Source organism: Leptinotarsa decemlineata, unplaced genomic scaffold (assembly GCF_025532065.1).
Source record: "Leptinotarsa decemlineata unplaced genomic scaffold, Ldec_3_MD MMD2_tig00026317_RagTag_RagTag, whole genome shotgun sequence".
Classification (NCBI taxonomy): Eukaryota; Metazoa; Arthropoda; class Insecta; order Coleoptera; family Chrysomelidae; genus Leptinotarsa; species Leptinotarsa decemlineata.
In genome coordinates this window covers 1,189,988-1,205,675 of record NW_027412686.1, presented here as the reverse complement: position 1 = coordinate 1,205,675, position 15,688 = coordinate 1,189,988, and the positions used below count along the sequence as shown (strand labels likewise).

General features: G+C 33.2%; 2 protein-coding genes across 9 annotated transcripts in view; both read right to left on the bottom strand.

Annotated features, from left to right (window-relative positions):
- mRpS9 (mitochondrial ribosomal protein S9) overlaps positions 1-15,688 on the bottom strand; it is a 66,606-nt gene that overhangs the window by 9,092 nt on the left and 41,826 nt on the right.
- The window catches only part of wtrw (ankyrin repeat domain 61 water witch), a 43,801-nt gene that overhangs the window by 3,888 nt on the left and 24,225 nt on the right, over positions 1-15,688 (bottom strand). Inside the window, exons 1-2 of one of the 8 annotated variants that reach the window (XM_074181893.1) lie at positions 6,664-6,915; positions 3,232-3,333 (exon numbers count right to left, since the gene is read on the bottom strand). The exons of 2 other annotated variants lie outside the window; for them this stretch is intronic. The gene's annotated coding sequence lies outside the window, so the exon portion shown is untranslated. 5 more of the 8 variants (XM_074181895.1, XM_074181891.1, XM_074181890.1 and 2 more) reach the window with 5 other exon arrangements.

Below are 15,688 nucleotides of genomic sequence, written 5' to 3'. Positions count from 1 at the left end.
AAACAGAATGAAATGAACATCGTGTGTGTATTTACCATTCGTGCTACTCATTATACTGAATTTCTTTTTGAAATCCAGTATAAAATAGTTATAAGTAAGCATGCACGCCATATTTGTGATCGACAGAAGACTTAATCCATAAACATCACAGGTTGCAACTCCATAAAGGGAGATGTCCATGGTTACTTATACTCAGGATTATCATTTAAGGGCATTTTGGTTACTTATACTCAGGTTTTTTCTGTAAGGGCAGTGTAGTCGAATAATGCATTCGTGGTTCAGTCAAACACCACTGATGAGACCTATCGAAATAGTGTTGTCTACTGTTGGATCACGTATGCTTTGTTTTTTCGGTACTGGTTTCAACTGTAGAATGGTTCTTCAAGAAAAATGATGAAAGTATTATTATTAATTTTATTCACAATATTCAGGAAATTGATTTAAATTAACAATATATCACATTCATGAAATTTACTATAAAATATTGTAAATCTTGAACCCGATTCACATTGTCCCCGGCAAAATCGTTAGACAGACCAGTGTTGTTATCAAAATGACATTTTTTTACTTAAACTTCATTATTTAATTTTATCTCTCCCAAAGAGGATTTATTTGAAAAATATCAAATGACAACAATGGAGATGAGTTTTTTCATTTGCTGAAGACACCAACTTGTTTGATGAAACACGCGTCAAGAAGAGTATTGCATTTCTGCTGATTAAAAAATTGCTTGATTTGGATTTATTCTATTCTAGAGTTTCCAGTTTAACCTTTTATAAGATTGTATTTGTTTGAAAATTACGTCAATTCTCTACACTGCAATACACTTTTTCTATTTTGTTGGTTTATTTTTACCAATCCTGTATATTCCATTCCCACAATAAATTTTAGATTTTGTGTACCCCTATAATGTTTTTAATCCGCTGTCAATTTTTTTTCGGTATAGTCGTGGACCCGATATAGAAATGAAACTTGTTTTGAATAATTTTTATGCATTACATGCTTGACCTGTATTATGCAAAGGAATAAAAAATACTCGTATTTTTTTAAAGTTAATCCTCAAAGGTTTTTTTTTAAGTTTTTGAGCCAGGAGCTAATGGAGAACATTTAATGAATTATTCAGGCAATATATATTTTTTGATAATTTTTTACATGTATCTGTTTCCATATAATTATGTTTTCATTTTATAACAATTGAGTAACAATGAGGTTTCACTCGATTACAATAAACAATATATAATTGGTTAAAGCAAATATTTTTTTAAAATAGCTGATATTTCATTTCATATCATTTTATTTTGTTTCATTAAAAAATCCACATAAATACAGTTCAGCATATTTACTGTTTGAGCAAATCTACCGAATCAAATTATGTAGGTACAGCATTTTCAATAATAAAAAACGTTTAAAGGCTTTCTACTTTCTTCTGCTTCCTTAATATGTAAAGGAATGGGCAACTTCCAATAAAATGAAGAAAAATGAATACATATCAATTTGAACTCAAAAGAGCACCCTTAAACTTTTTTAGATATAAACTAAAAAATAGCTATTTTCACATACGGATATTAAAAAACAATGCATTTGTGATCCGACACCACATAACACTGTTTCGAGCCGCCAGTGGTACTAGAGTGAACCACAAATGCATTGCTGGATTCAACTATTTTTGAAGAACAAGTCTGAGGAAACAAGGGCGACGAAATCTTCCCTTATGTTGACGCCATCTATGGGATCGACAAAGAACTCAATCCTCGAATATCACAGATGAACGAGGCAAAGATAAACGATATGTCATATATGAGAGTTTTAAATGAAAGACTTTATGTAGAGAAATACTTTTTTGAGCGAGAATTTTTTGAAGAAAAATATATTTGGATACCCAGAAAAAATCAAATTAGATCAAATGTCAGTAAGTGTAAGAAAAGCCCCAGACTGAACTTCGCTCTAGACAAAAAATAGTATTTTTTCTTTTAAGTTTTCATTCAACTTGCTTTGTTCGGGTCAAATCTCGCAACAGAATTCTGAAGCAATTATCCTCAACCGATTGAGCTGAAATTTTGTTTGGATAGCACTACATGATTAGCCAATTGAAACCATTCCACATCCAATATGGCGGACTAGTTTTTTTATGCATCACCATGATACGAATATCAAATGAGAGGTTTGCTGAAAAAATATACGATGACGTTATTTCAAATCTAAAATGGCGGGCAAGCTTTTTAATGCACACCCATGATAATATGGGTATCAAATTGAAGGGTTTGATGTATACTAATTTAGAGAATATGAAATATAAAAGTATGTCAATTTAAATGCAATATGGCGGACCGCCTGAAAAACATTTTCAAAAACAAGTTTTCATTAATATGCTCTAAGATGAAGGAAATAAGTTTTTAATAAATTCAAACACATCAATTTATTACATACCGTAATTCATATCATACAAAAATAGATACATAAGAATACAATATGTAACAACAATACGTATTTTGACATGATTCTAAGAGGTAAATCGCGACTAATGAATTAATGGATTCGAATTAATTCAAAATATATTTTCTTCTTTTGAAAGTGTGTCAATTGAATCTTACTTTAATTTTTTTTTACAATTCATTTTGTGATTTGCCAATGAAGTTGTATTATTATTGGACTCAAATAAATTTTGATAATATTCTGTAGTTTACATTTTCACCTAGCCTGATGAGAATATTAATTTTTGTGAAATTCAAGAAAAATGAGCTAGTAACTTATTTTGAGAATGATTATTTGAAAACTTTTTACCCAGATAATACCTTGATGGAGATGATACAAATCAGAAATTGAAAAACATTCACTAAATAAACTCCCGGGACAACATATACTGTGTACAGATTAAGCGACGAACTTGTTTCTTCACGTGAAAGTCATTTCTAAATAACTTCTCACTCTGTATTCCGGAGAAAGAAACCTCAACAAGATTGAAAACATGGCTCAGGTATTAAGACAATACCGGTTCTGTGGACTGGTACTTACGAATGTCCATTAAGATTTTAAAATTGAATATTTATATTCTTATAGATTTCACAAAACATGCATGTTTACAAAACAACATTAGAATAGGGGAATATTTATTTTCACCCATATATTATTGTCTTTCCTCCATACAATGGCTCCTTTTTGATAAGTTTAATCAATTAAATGATTCAATTGATTATATTTCAAGCAATAGGTGAGTACAAAGTGAAGTTGAACCTCAAACGATGAGCAGTCACAGCCTTTAGCGTATTTCTGATATGTTTCCATCTTGGTGGAAGCTAATGCGCCAAGTCACTTGAACACCTCCCGTGAAAGTATCTATTAAAGAGGGACAAATTTCCAACCTTTCTTCGAAGTTCCAGACTATCAAGGTTGCAAATGATTTTCGTGTCTCCAATCAGGTGAATGGCTCCTTTCTGGATCTAATCCTGCAGCTTCGGGGTATGCTTAGGCACGGAGATCCATACATGGGAAGAATACTTCAAAGAAGGTCTGATCTGAGATTTATAAATCATCAAGAGTTGCTGAGATGTGTACAGTTTTCTGGTTCGGAACAGTGTTCCAAGCTCTTGAGAGGCAGCCTTTGCTGCTGTGGCTGCTCATCGTTTTGAGGTTCAACGGAGTACATCTCTAACTTCACTGTTTAAGAACTTTTTCATCTGGAGAACTGCGTTTTAGTGGAATAAACTCCCTGAGAACGTTTTTCCAAATGTATTTAATATCCAGCGATTCAAATCCAATATGAATCGCTAGTTTCGCACAGGCACCTATCTGAGAGCGCCTTAAGGATTTTCCTGTAGTGCTTGTGTTTTGTCCTTGAAAAAATCCAGCGACATTATTGTGCCAAGACATATTTGTGTCCATTTTAACCCCCAACAAACTTATCAAAGCAAAAAGCGGAATTGTCTGACCTGACATTATTATATCTGGTTCGGAGACATTAACCATTTTGGAGAAAACCGATGCCTGGGTTTTTGTGGCATTGAATTTAACCAGGTTACTTTCACCCCAATTCGTACAAATTAAAAAAATTCCTACAAACGTGTTTTTTGTTTTATTTTTTCTGTTCTGTTATTTTACTGTACTGCTCTAAAATTGTTCATCAAGTTATCAATGATTTTACGATACTTTCGTTCTGCTTACAAAACCATTATGAAGTTGTAGTAAATTTTTCAGGTGGATTTCATAAAGGTTTGTAACTTCTTTGACCTCTCGCAGGTTAAATCGATTACAATTTAATATTAGCATTGTTGAGGATGTGTGCAAATCAAGATGTGAGTCACAGCGGATGAACGGAACGTCAATACATTGTTAATAAATTTCATTCTTCATAGATAGTCATTTGATTTCCATGTGTTTTCCGTTTTAAAAAGCTTCAATGATTTTGTTAATGATCGAAAGATACAATGATTCCTTCATTACCATAAATAGTGATTCAAAAATCTCTACAACATTCGGGAGAATGAGTATTCTCACTAGAGTTATTAAAACATGGAATGCATATATATTTTTAAGACCCTAAAATTTTCGGTATTACTCTAGTTTCCAGGATAGTTTTAAAGTAAAGGTGATTGACAATGTTTCATGATGAATTTCACTAGTTCGGACTTCCATTGTCTACTATATAAAATGATTTGAAATCCCTGAAACAACTAAAAAAGAAGAATTAAAAATGAATAGCTGAAAATAAGAATTATATTAACCAAAATAAACCTGAAATGAAGTAATAGTGAAATAAAATACAAGTAAAAATAGAACAATTGAATAAATAAAAATAAAGAAATGAAAAAAGAAAATGAAAATAAAAAGTGAAGAGATTCCAAGTCACGTTAGTTCACGACATTTCGATTGTTAGTATGTATCTACAATCGTCTTCGGGTGATGACTGTACTGATTCCTCCGAGAGATGACTATTTATAGGTCGTTCGAGTACTTTCACTTAACCCCGCTTTCCATTTTCCGCTTCACTGGTTCCGTGGGAGATGACCGTTTTGGCGGGAATTGACCATTTTTCGCTTGATGTTGGGTTTCCATATATTGCGTATTTCTACGCTGGCTTGGCTGAATACGTTGTTGGACAACATGTATTCGGCTTCCTTGAATTTTCTCTTAAGCCAATGTTCCTCTCTGTGCAAGATCCAGTTTGGGACCACTCGATGATGTGTTGATTGGTCCAAACATGGTCTGCTATTCCTGATTTGCTGGTTTCCCCTCGCTGTGTGTGTTTCTTGTGCTCGACAACGCGAACATTCAATGGCCTCTTAGTTTCACCAATATAGGATTTTCCGCACTCACAGGGTATTCGGTAAATGCAATTCTTGGAATCGCAGTAAGCGATTGGTGGCCTGGTTTTCGTGAGGCTGTTACGGATATTGTTACCGGATCTGAAGCAGGTTCTGATGTTGTACTTGGAACCAATTCTTCTTATCCTCTCCGATAATCCTCTGATGTAGGGAAGTGCAAGCACTGGTTTTGACGGCTTCTCTTCCTTGCAAGGCTCCTGCTGTCTTCTAGCCAAAGTCTTTTCTACCATCGCTTTGGAGTCTCCATTCCGTTGAAGATCATTTTTGATGATGTCTAGTTCCTTCTCGAGACCTTACTTCGTATTACAAAGCCCAAAAGCACGGTCTAATAGAGTCTTGATGATTCCTCTTTTAGTCGATTGATGGTGGTTGGATTCGTGGTTCAGATACTGTCCCGTATGAGTGGGTTTTCGGTATACAGATGTTTCCCACTTAGTGTCGGTCCTCTTCACCAAAACGTCTAAGAATGGCGTTTTGGAAGTGACTTGGAATCTCTCCACTTTTTATTTTCTTTTTTCATTTAATTATTTTTATTTATTCAATTTTTCTATTTTTACTTGTATTTTATTTCACTATTATTTCATTTCAGGTTTATTTTGGTTAATATAATTCTTATTTTCAGCTATTCATTTTTAATTATTCTTTTTTAGTTGTTTCAGGGATTTCAAATCATTTTATATAGTAGACAATGGAAGTCCGAACTAGTGAAATTCAGTTTTGAAGCAAGTTATCGTTATTTTATATTTTCATCGACTACTAGTCTTCTCAGTATATAAGATTAAAGGAAACATCAGTTTTTCAATCATTTGCTTCTTTAATAAGACTCTTCAGCAACTACTAAGTGAAAAAATAATGATATGACTGTATTTCACGTTACGTGGCCTCACAAAAAATTATATGTACAGAGAAAGAAACCAGTTCAATTCAATGCCACAAAAACTCAGGCATCGGTTTTCTCCAAGAAAATATCTCCGAACCGGATATAATAATGTCACGTCACACAATTCCACTTTCTGCTTCTTTAAGTTTGTTGGGTGTTAAAATGGACACAATCATGTCGCTGGAATTGCTAAGGCTACTTCTTAAAAGCTTGGAACACTGTTCCGAACCAGAAAACTGTATACATACCTTAACAACTTTTGAAACTTTATAAGTCTCAGATCAGACCTTCTTTAGAGTATTGTTTCCATGTATAGAGCTCTGTCCCAAACATACCCGAAAGTTGCTGGATTCCATCCAGAAAAGAGCTTTCCACCTGATTGGAAACACGAACATCACGTGCAACCTTGATAGTCTGGAACATCTCTCTTCTATAGATACTATCACTGTTTAAGAACTCTTTCACCTGGAGAACTGCGTTTATGTGTAATAAACTTCCCGAGAACGTTTTTCCACATGGATTTAATCTCCAGCGATTCAAACCAATGTGAATCACTACTTTCACACAGGCACTGCTCTGAGAGCGCCTTAAGGATTTTCCTGTGGTGCTTGTGTTTTGTACTTAAAAAAAAAGAAAAATAATAGAAAGAACCTCCAGAAACTTCAAAATGAAAATCTCAAAACACAAAGAAAATCTATTGAAAAATATTGATTTTACTCATGCCTACCGCCTTTAAGGATACAACTACGATTTCGAAATGAATTATGATATGGTACATAAAGATAATGAAGGATACAAATTAAACCTGCTGGAGTCTCTGAATTCAACAAACAAAAACAAGCAAATTCCTATTGAAAGACCAACAAGAAGTTAATCAATATTAATAAACTTGTTTTCATAATATTCCGAGAATTATACTAGTTATTAACCCGATATTGTTTAGAATTTACTTGTTTTCCAGAATTACCATAGACTAATTAAAAATGTAAAATACATGTTATGTTATACATGTTGTTATTATTGCATAAACAAATTCGTTCAAATTAACAAATTTTTTTGTAATGGAGAATCCAATAGGAATATTTTGTTTCAAAGAAAATGATACTTCTATTATGAAAACATATATGACATTTGACATTTTTTGTAAAGGGTAAACTAAAGGAGCTAAAGGCAGGGCTCCTGCAAGGGTGATTGGCGCCCATGTGCAGCCCGTCGAACCGCCCGGCTACCGGTCGGTAGCCAGGCGGTTCGACCGGCTACCGGTCGGTAGCCAGGCGGTTCGACGTGGGTGCTTTGTTCATTCAGTCAATCGTCTGATGTGTGAGTCGATGGTTCAAGCCCCAGGCTGAACGCTCGATTTTCACTTTCTATCGTCCAACCCGTGTTAGAAATCACACGTGAAAAGGTAAGACCTCGTTAGTCCTTAGCAAGTTTCAACTTCTGAGGGTTGTGATTCATAGGGGTGCGATAGCTCATTAACGGAAAAAAACATATTTTAAACATATTTTGATATTGCAAAGTATAAAAACATTTATTTTTTATTTGTGGGTATATTTTAAAATGAAATAATATGGATTTGAAGATCCCGAATTTTTCTTTTTGGAATCGGTTACAATGGAAAAAACAAACCAGACAAAAAACAAATAAAATATTTGGGAAAGAAAGGGGCTTTCTACTTCTCTATATTTATACAAAACTTGATCTCTCCTAAAAATATACCCCTTTCAATTTAAATGAAATATTCAATCAACAAATTAAGGTAAAATGGAAATTACAACTAATATCGCCAAACCAGATAATCTTTCATTTTGCATGGTAGATCTCAAATATTTTGTAATTATTTTCAATTTTAAGAATGATCTTTTCATTTATTTATACTTTTTGAAGTGACGACAAGAAATCAATATTTATTGAAGTTTATTTTATTATAACTATTTTTTAACGAATTTTCAATTCAAAGGCGCCAAACCTTCAGTGCGGCTCTCCTTTGAGGTTGCATCCGCGTGGTTACCCTGGTTATAGATAGATATTGTTGTGAATCATCCCCTGAAAAAAGATAACGCGGCCGCCGCTGGCCGTCGTGGCCACGATCGCAGCCCAGCAGGCGTTTCGATGGAATTTCGACGAATATTCTACCGGCTTCGATGGATTCCTGAGGAATTCTCCATCGGTTTAGGGATAGTTCGTTTGCCGCATATAAACTCTACCTACGAGCATAGCGATATAGTAAAGTTTCGCGAACAGTGCGGTGCAGAGCGATTTAATAAGGCGATAGATATTTGAATAATTGAAGTTTTGTTATGTTGAAGTTTTAGTTAAAGGTAATCAACGGAAAATCAGATTTTTTTTTTGTGGGTGCTTAGTTCACTCAGTCAATCGGCCGATGTGTGAGTCGATGGTTCAACCCCAGACTGAACGCTCGATTTTCACTTGCTATCGTCCAACCCGTGTTAGGAATCGTACGTTAAAAGGTAAGACTTCGTTAGTCCTTAGCTCGCACAAGTTTCGACTTCTGAAGGTTGTCGTTCGTAGGGGTGCGATAGCTGGTTAAAGGAAAAAAATTATTTTAAACATATTAATAGTGAAATAAAGTTGAGTTTAATTATTGTACAGTGAAGTCAATTATTGGTAAACCCACGGGTAAAGACGTAACAAAATACTCGTACTACAATATGAATTGATACAGATAAGCAATCAGGTAACCATTTGCGTGTTAATGAACAGAGCAGCACGTCAAAAAGTTCACGCTTTCGAGGGGGAAAAATTATTCCTTGATGAGCTGCGATGTGTCTTTCTGCGCCGCTCTGCTTAAGCGATGTGCTGCATAAGATGCACGAGCATTCAGGAAAATCCTTGAAGCGCTTAAAGAGCGGTACCTGTGCGAACGTAGCGATATGCGTTGAATTTAAGTAGCTGTAGATGTTGGAAAGTTCTCACGAGGACGTGTGGATTGAGTTAAGTAATTTTCAAAAAGTGTACTTCGGGCTTATAGGTTGTGGTCAGAGGCGATAGTCAGTTGTATTTTTCCGCATACTTCTGACATATATCGCCCTGGATGGAATCAAGCACGCCAAGTCAATCGAACTTTTTACGGGAAGTATTTATTGAAGACAGTCATGTTTCCAAAATTCCTTCAATGTTCTATAGACTGTCAAGATTGCTGAAGATGTTTGGGTCTCCAGTAAGGCGGATGACTCTTTTTTTGGATGAAACTAACAGACTCAGTGTATAAGAGAGCAACATTAATATAAAAGGTATGAATTGAAGGGGTATATTTTCAGGAGAGATTAATTTTTGAGAACGAAAATTTTTGATCTTCTACGTCTCCATCGTTGAAATACATGTTTGAAATACAAACGGAATAGAGAAAAGTGGTTTTTGTATAATTCAATGTTTGAATGAAAATAGCTGTTTCGAGAGGATCAGTTTGTGTCTGAAAATTACTTCTTTGCATGATCTACACATCTTTGTATAAAGTAAATTTTTGAAATTGATTGCTCCTTTCATTTCTTTGAAAGATTCCCACATTTTTTGTAACAAGATGGAGAAGTAGAAGGCCAAAAACTTTCTTTCCCAAAAAAAGGTCTAATATCAGCTATATACCAGCATTTAATGTTGCTGAGATGTATGCTACTTTTTAGTTCAAAATAGTTTCTGAGAATAGAATATTCATGTAAAAACTATGACATCAACGTTTGTGTTGTTTTTGATGATTATACTCTTGATAATGATGTAATTGAGCATCTGAGAGAAATCGTAGATAGATATATAGGTTATATTTCCATCGATTATTTATTTGAAGAATACATGTGTTTAAATACATTCAAGAAGAAATTTTCAGGAAACCGTTAAATTAGAAATAGCTTTATTAGTTTTATCTGCAAAAAAACTGACCGAAAATGATATTATTGATCGGAGTCAAGCAGATAGTGATGCAGATCATTTAATCGCATACTCAGCTGTATATAATACCTTCCATGATGTAGTTGTTTGAACAGAGGATAATTGTTGTGTTATTGTTATCACTTGGCTTAGTACTCGATGATAAAGGAATGTTTTTTAATTCGTTCAGAAGTAATGCCTCACAAATTCATTCGACAAAAACCATAATAAAATATCTTGATAACACAACAAATCATCCCTTCTTCATTCATACATTAACTGGGTGTGATACTACATTAATCATTCATGATGAAAGAAAAAAAAAATTGTAATAATTTTTTAGAAAGTAACGTGCATCAGCTGAAACTTTCATGTTTGAAGAACCAAGTGAAGAAGCTCTTTATAATGAAAGTATTGATTCTATTATCATAATGTACGTTGCCAAAGGTGATAAAAATTGAATGCACGTTTTTTAGTATTAACAAACAGAGCATGAAGTGTTTTTACAGATATACCGAATTGACAATCTGATCCTGAATGATGAAAGCAGGTAATTTTTCCATAGGGGTTAAAGTGATTTAATGTTCAGCCATTTTCAAACAAAGTCGCATTATATTCACTAGCAAACAAAGGCTCAGGTATTTAAAATGATTAATTATAACTCCTGCCGATGTACATTAAGGAATAAATTGTCAATTTGATATATCCCTGAAAACCCTATACAACTTAGTTCGTTACCTTCCATAGAGAACGCAGTGAAATAACATAAAAAAATTACTTGCAAGTTCAACAATCAAAAAATAATGCCGATTGAGGTATAATTTATATATCTACGATTCTTATCAAACGCCAAAGTTATCAATGTTATATCCATCGAAAACAACTATAGTTAAACATTTCTGATGTACTAATTAATATACGAAGAAGTCAAAAAAAACACACTAAAAATTTTTTTTATATAAATATTGTTCGTCTGTTCTGTCTCCACTTCGAAAAGTTTCAGACTTTGAATAATGTAATAAAACGAAAAATAAGAACACTATTTCAAATCAAGTTACTTCAATTTTGGTTATTTCTATATATTTCACATTCACCTTATTGTTAACTCATTCATTAATTCATTTGAATGTCACAATAATTTTCATTTAAAAATTAGCGTTCTTACATTTTTTTTTATTGTTTTACTCATCACTTATTAATTTTAATTTTAACTGTTCCAACTTAATTATTCGGTAATTTTTAGTATTCATTTCTACGATTGTTCGAGCCGAGAGCCTGGCCGATAGTTCAGACAATTGATTTTCACTGCTTATCGTGAAACCCGTGTTAGGAATCGTACGTTAAGAGTTGAGACCTCGTAAATCTTTAGCTCGCACAAATCTCGGCTTTTGAGGGTTGCCGTTCGTAGGGGGGCGACAGCTAGTTAACAATAACAAAGATTTCTTCAATAGATTTTATTTGTTCCTCCATAACTTTCAATAAGACGATTGTTCTGGTATCAGTGAAGCAAAGTAATGGATTTGTTGTCTTTTTCAATTAGAGATAATGTGTATCTTATGCACCAACTTTGATGGAAAAGGTATCCGAGGGAAAGAGCCATCGAGAGTTACTTGCGAATAAAGTTTCTTTGAAAAAAGTGATGAGCTACAAAAACGATCTGTCAAACCATAACATCCAAGATTTATTAGAAAACTCTCATCCAGTCAAGATCAAAGCTCTTGGAGATTTCAATGGGAAACGGCCCGAGATTCTCTATGTGCTCCGATTGCATTATTCCATATATTAAGAAGTCACCAGTTGATCTTTGGTTCCGGAAACAATATTGATATTACTCAAGATATTGGAGCAAATATTAAGAAATATGTTGATTTCTCCACGATTTTTCAGTTGATAGTAAAGCAGAACTGTTGCAATTTACGAAAAATGGACAAAGAAAATTCAAAATTATCTTATGCAACTGAAATTTCAAATGTTTTTTTTCGAAATTTTTGACAAAAAAACCCATTTTTGATTTTTCATTTTTGCAGATACTGCGAGTCACGTGACTACTATTTTTTCTATATTCTTTGGTCATGTTTCATCACGATCGAAACAAAATTGGTGTCAAAGTCGAATTACGAAAATAGCTATAAATAAAAAATCCTAAATGATGTAGGCTTTTATAGTCACATAGGTATCGATTATCAAAAATTTATCACTCAAACCTATTCTACATGGTTTGAGCGAAAATTTCCACACAAATTTCCATCTACACATTTTCGAAGTGAAAACCTTCAAGTTGTTTCTTTATTGTCTACTTGAAACGGCTCATTACTTCGAAAATTTGAAAATAACATCCTTCTTTATAAAATCAGTAATTTCATGAAACCGTAAAACCGCACATTTCAGTAGAATAAATAAGAATTTATCTAGGTCATACTTTTGTGGTTAGGGAAAAGTCGATCAGTTTGAGACGAATGTGGGAAACACAAAAAACTGTGAAAATCTAGTAATATTCCAGATGCTACATTTTAATTTTGGTTGATGATGAAACAAAACAACCTACTGTGTAGGTATATTCGAGACTGGCTTGAACGTTTAAAGTTCATTTCTTTAGATATATTTATTTCAATCGAAACAAGAAGTTTCTGTCTAGATATTGGGTTTGTCTTTATTATGAGACAAATATTTTATTTAAAATAATTTGGAATTTGAGTAATCATCGATTTCCATATTTGGAATCGAAAAGTAATATTTTTCGTTCTAGTGAGAGTTTTCTAACAATTATGGTACTTTTTATATATTATTATTTTCACAGTAGGTTTTTGCTTTCAAATATTCAACCCCAGGCTGAACGCTCCATTTTCACTTGCTATCGTCCAACCCGTGTTAGGAATCACACGTTAAAAGGTAAGAATTCGTTAGTCCTTAGCTCGCACAAGTTTCGATTTCTGTTTATTCAATTTAATAATTTATTTTTATATTGTCTTATTCCTCCGAATATTATTTCGGCCCAATAATTGTATTCTTTACTCTGAAGTGTCGAATCTACTGATGTTATTAGTCAATGAACGTTGAAAAATTTTCAAAAACAATACAAGCATGAACTTATTTTATTTATTTATTATAGTACTTTATCAGTCCTCTGCGAGGAAAAAATTCCCACCGCCCATTATTTTTTTTTCAAAATAGTAAGTAATATACTGTTTTTACTTTTTTCATTCATCTTCAAAACTGAAATCAAAACGTTCCTAACTCTTTTAGCTTCATTTCAAGAGCAAGTGTCCCAAGTTAGATACATATTTTTCTCAAAAGATATAATTCGAAAATGAGAAAAATGAGTTTTTATGTTCATGATTTTTGATAATTTGGCAGGTATAGTCGAAGTAACCGATATAGCAATTCTTAAGGCTTAAAACCAATACAAAGGAATAATGCCGCTACGAATTAGTCCACGTGGACTGAAGAATTGGCGGTTCGTATTGGATACTTTTTACTAACTGAGTTTTATGATTGGCTGAAGAGTCATAAAATTAAATTTGAAGTCATGTTACGGTGACCAATAGAATGTTAGGATGGTTAGAAGAGTCGTGTTGTCAATGTTCAGTTCAGGAACTGGTCGCGATTTGAGTGCTGAAATTCGATATTGGTGGTAATTACTTAAGATTTTTGTTATTTGTTCAAAATGTGGCGTCCTTGGACAAGTACTAATAGTAATAACGAGTGTGATAACAACGCAGACTTTTTCCTGTGTAGTGATTCCAATAGCGCTGGTGAACAATGCGAAAAAGAGATACCAGTGAATAAGATTCGGATGCATTTGAATATTGAAACACAAAGAGTATGTTTCAATGTATATAAGAATCTACATATCAAGTTTTGTTACGAGGGAAAAACTATTACAAGCAACATCAGATTTGACTGAATTTCCTTTCTCAACTATACGTAAAATAGTCAAAAACAAACCTTGTGAACGCAAGACGCGATTTGATGCGGGATTACCAAAACCTTTAGATGTTCATCTAATGAAATCATTAAAAAAAGCAATATACGACTGTTACAAAAGCAATGAGATTCCTACAATTGAAATCATAAGGAAGACATTGAATACTTCGGGCCATAACGTGGCTGCTGTGACAAAACACTTCAGAATTGGATAAAGAAACTAGGATTTTGATTTAAAATTATAAACAAACGTCAAGCAGTTATGGAAAGCAGAAGAATAGTGGAATTGAGTAACAAATACAAATTTTCTATTTGGACGTAAGATACTCACGACACAGTTACGAAAGGGTGAACTGATGGTTCGAGAATGTGTACGCCTAACATGCATGCAAAAAAAAAAGTATCAAGACTTAATCATTGTGCATTGCGGAGGAAGTAAAGGATGGGTTCCAAATTCTTTGAAATTATGAAAACACATTGATCCCAAATTTGGATGCGAATAGTGTAATAGTTCTTGACAATGCTTCCTATCATTCGCGACAGCTCATCAAAGTACCGAATAAAAATTCGAGGAAAGATGCAATACAAAGTTTTTTAATGGATAACAATTTGTATTTTGAAGATAACTATATCAAAAACCACCTACTTGAAGTTTTACAGACAAAAACATTTGAAAAAGTGTATGCCCTTGAGTATTGCTGAAAAGTATGGACACACCACATTGAGACTTCCCCCTTTTTTTGTGTTTTCAATCCCATCGAGTTGATTTGGGGAAAATTAAAACAAAGCATCAGGCGTAAAAATAATTTTCCAAAATTTGATAAGAAGGTGATAGAGCTAGTTAAAGAAGAAGTATCTAATATTACCGAAGAAGACTGGCAGAAAAGGATTTAAAAAGTAATTTTAGTTGAAAAAGACTAGTGGACGACAGTGATAGTGAAACGGAGAATATGGAAGAGGAATTATCAGAAGCTTTCGAAGAAAGTTAGTGAAGTATTTTTGAAGCGATCGATTGTATATATATATATATATATATATATATATATATATATATATATATATATAGATATTTCTTCATTCCAACAGTATTGATATTTACATGAATTTAGCTTTATTGATGATTTTTTTCATAATTTGTTGGTATGTCTCTTAAATCGAGAGACAAAATTTTTCTTCTGGCAAGGAAAATGTGTTTCTAATAGATTGCTTTTACGCCAGAGGATCCAAATTATACTTATCATTTCACTTAAGTATTCTAAATGTTCGGTCGATATATTTCCTCTGACCTTCAGGAGCTTTTTTATCCCCATCATTAACCAGATTACATTTTCAGTACCTAAGTGGAATGATATTTTTGAGGAACACTCTGAAAAAACAAGAATTGTATAAGAAATAAACTATTTGAAATGACCAAAGAGAATCCTTTAGAAACAATTATCTTTTATTCACAACAATATTTCATGATATTTACCGATGCAAAAATTATAACTGCGCCGAGTATGTTTTGCAAAATGAAATGTGTCCGCTTACCACTGACAATTATTTTTAATCGTTCTTCTTCAACTTGTTATTGGCAGAAATTAAAGAAGAAAATGCAATGGTATTTAATTCACCGATACCGTATTTGTTTTGCTCCTGAACTATGTAATAATTTTACTAAATAATTATTGTAAGCTGTTTTCAA